We start from the raw sequence: 4,018 nt of genomic DNA, 5'->3' as shown, positions 1-4,018 counted from the left end.
CAAGACAATTGTAAAATTAAAACAAGTCTCAGGTTCAGTCACTGAATTTAGACATTGGGAAAATACTCATTTTGCTCCAGCCATCAATTCATGGCAGGTTTTTGGTTTTGGTTTGTCTTTTTTTTTTTTTTTTTTTTTTAATGTGCCAGCATTTGATTCAAAAATTGAGTTTCCTTTATGTCTCGTTCACAATCTATTTCAAATATACACCTGGGGGCACTGGATTCCTGGTACTGGTGAGGCAGCAGCTGATAAGAACACAGGCTTTGTAGTATGAAGATATGGGTTCATATCCTGATTCTGTTATGAACTACATGTGGCCTTGAGCAAGTTACTTAATCTCTCTGCCTCAGTATCCTTATCTGTAAAATGGGGATAATAATTTTATCCAACCTTAAAGAAGTTTAAAGGGTAATTGTTCTAGGGCAACGTCTAGCACCTGGCATATGTATCAATAAGTGGCAGTTGTTCTGGAATGATTATTATGCTGCATCCCTTCCCCCATTCACAGGAGACCAACAAAACAACCCATTGTGAGTCTGATTCTGCACCAAGGCCACTGGCTTTCAATATATATGTCTTGCCTGAATGTGAATGAATACATGATGCTGGTAACCAGCCACTCCAAATTTTCACCCAGTTTCTAGAACCATCTTACTTTCACTTGTTTAAATGGCAGGTGTGTCTTGTGTGTCAGTTATAACAAGCCCTCTTTGATGGAGTGAGATTACATCCCTGAAAGGGGATGGAGATACCATAGGGCCCCAGACCATTAGCCTTTACAGCAGGGGTCAAATAGGGGAAGGTGCAGCCATTGGCGAAGTGTGGTCCAAGGAAAACTTTTTAAAATCCAGGTAGTACAGGTCTCTTTTGGACTGCGTGTATGTTGCCAATTATTACTAATATAACCATAAAAATAAAAATGCTTACTAAGTGACAGATATTTAGCCTACAGCTCTAAATACATGATCTCATTTAATCCACATGACAGTTCTATCAGGTCTAAATCTAAAATTATTTGGCATTTTATTTTTGGGAAAGTGGAAGTGCAGAAATGTTAAATAATTCTCCCACGTTACCCAACTAAGAATTCATAAGGTGTTTGGTCCTAAAAACCCAAGTATTTGGCTGCTATGCTATACCTTCCAAGCAAACACAGAGACCCTTAGACAAATGTCATAAGCATATCACCCACTTTAGTTTTGTGTGGTTGCTGAGACACAAGACCACAAATTGGGTGACCTAAGCAACAGAAATATGTTGTCTCACTGTTCTGGAGGCTGGAAGCCTGAGATCCAGGTGTCGGCAAGGCAAGCCAGATTCCCTTTGACACTGAAATCTGTTCTATGACTCTCTCCTAGCTTCTGATAGTTTGCTGGCAATCTTTGGCATTCCTTGATAGTGGATCTCCACCTTCATCTTTACACAGCATTCTCTCTGTGTGCATGTCTGTCTCCAAATATCCCCTCTTTATAAGGACATCAGTTATGCTGGATTATTCCACTCTACTCCAGTATGACCTCATCTTAACTAATTACACATACAAAGACCCTACCTCCAAATAAGACCACCTTCTGAAGTGCTGGGGGTTAGGGGTTCATATAAATGAGAGGGGCACGATTCAACCTGTAATATTATTCAATCCCATCTGTCTTAACTGGTTATTCCTCCATCTTCTGATCCAGGGCATGGGGGAGGGAAACAGGATTTCTACACACTCCCAAACATACTGCAAGATGTAACTCTTCATTCCAAAACCCACAGAGCCATTTATCCCATGTTAGAAAGGAGAACTGAAAAGGGATACAGTGCAAAAGATGTCAAAGCAAAGATAAATGTTTCCTCAGGGGCACCAATTCTCAGAGATTTGAGTAGTAAGTTTTTGAAAAATGGACACATGAGGAACAAAGGTTGAGTTTTGTGAAATCATTGATAACCCCCAAGACAACACCCAGCTTTCCCCCATGATTATAAATGGGGGGATTTGAAATGGAACTTCTATTGTGTGGCTTTCAAAGCCCTCGGTGGCCCAGAAGTAGTGAATCATTTCTAAGGTAAAGCACTTCCTTTGAACTCAGGGGAAACAAAAGTAGGCAGATAAAAAATGATAATGCAGGAAGCAGATTTATGAGCAACTTGAAATCTGAACACTGCTTTTTTATATTCCTTACGATGGACCAGTCCTGTGGCCATGGGGGAATAAGCGCCTAAGATTGAACACCAAAAATAAAATCTCTCAGCATTTCCCAAACTCATACAGGAAATCTCACACAAGCCCCTCCCCAATAAATAATAGATGGGATATAAAATGCAGACTCCTTTGTCTAGCAATGGACATAAGTAGATGAAGTTGTCCATTCTTTCAAGTTATTTCCAGAGCGACAGCCATATGCTGAGTGCTGTCCCAGGTCCTGAAAAGAAATACGTCAAGGAGGATTTACCCATTAGGTGGATCCCAAACTCAGAATAATTAAATCATAGATCTACAAGTGACTTCAGGAGTCATTTATGCAGACAGAGGATGGTAAAGGAGACAGAGGAAGGCATGTGTCTTATATTTGTTTTGTGTCATCTAACAAATTCTTCCCAGCAAACTTTCAAGATGCTGTCTTTCCTGTGAGCCAGTATTATGAATCTCTTTCCGACCATTTTGTAGGAATCCACAGTGACTAAGCTCCTCTTCTTCTGGTTGGGCATAATTTGTACATATATTGCAAGGAACAACCATTTTGCTTTTGAACACCTCCTACCTAAGTGAGGCCAAGGTTATTCAAGGAAGAAGATACTTTCCCTACCTTGGGGACACTAACAGTCCTGTGGATGTATAAAATGCAGATATATAATAAGGTTATTTCCATAACAGAAATAATACAATAAAACAATATTTTATTAGGACATAGGTTGAAAACTGGCAACACCTATAGGTCAGTTCCTGCCTATAGACATTCTTATTTGGCTATGTTTTCCCCCATTCCACCACACCTAACTTCTTATTTTGAAAATTCTCAAGTCTAAAGAAAAGTTCAAATAATAGTATAATTACTATTCAGATATACCTAACACATACATACACATTTTTTTTCTGAACTACTTGGAAATAAATTGCAGACAACAGAATACTTCATTCAGGAATACTTCAGTGTGAATTTCTTAATAATAAGAACATTCTCGTGCTCGCTTCGGCAGCACATATACTAATAAGAACATTCTCCAATTTATCCATGATACCATTATCACACTCAAGAAAATAAATAATAATTCCATAATATCATATAACATGTAGTTCATATTCAAGTATCTTTAACAGACAAAAACAATGTCTTATGTAGCTGTTGCCTAGTGTTTTTTTTTTAAATTTGGCGATTTAACATAAGAATCCAAACTTTCAGGGGCACCTGGGTGGCTCAGTCGGTTGAGCATCCAACTTTGGCTCAGGTCATGACCTCACAGTCCGTGAGTTTGAGCCCTGCATTGGGCTCTGTGCTGACAGCTCTGAGCCTGGAGCCTGCTTCAGATTCTGCGTCGCCTTTTCTCTGACCCTCCCCTGTTCATGCTCTGTCTTTCTCTGTCTCAAAAATAAATATTTTTAAAAATTAAAAAAAAAAGAATCCAAACTTTCAGTTTTCCTTGAAAAATAAGCCCTAAAAACACTAAGCCTGGATTCTCACATGGAAAAAATTAGCTGAAACTGAATCCCCTTTAGATATGACCTATGTTCATTTTGTCACCATCTCTACCACTCATTATTTTCATCAGGCATAACTAGCTGTTGCAGAAATTTCTCTGGACCCCTTATAAAGGGCTCTCCCTGAAATCACAGTGGAGCAAGCTACTACCTCTATCTAGAGGTGCTTCCATGCTAAATTTCGGCCATTCCAACCCTTCTCTTTCAGCTCTGTCTTCTAATACAAACTCCAAATCCTAAAATTTAGTAGACATCTAGTGTTGATGAAGCATCTCAAACACAGTATGTCCAAAACTGATCTTCTCCCCCCTAACCCTATTCCATCCATAGCCT

This window comes from Panthera leo, chromosome E3 (genome assembly GCF_018350215.1).
Source record: "Panthera leo isolate Ple1 chromosome E3, P.leo_Ple1_pat1.1, whole genome shotgun sequence".
Classification (NCBI taxonomy): Eukaryota; Metazoa; Chordata; class Mammalia; order Carnivora; family Felidae; genus Panthera; species Panthera leo.
Note: the sequence above shows the minus strand (reverse complement) of the source record.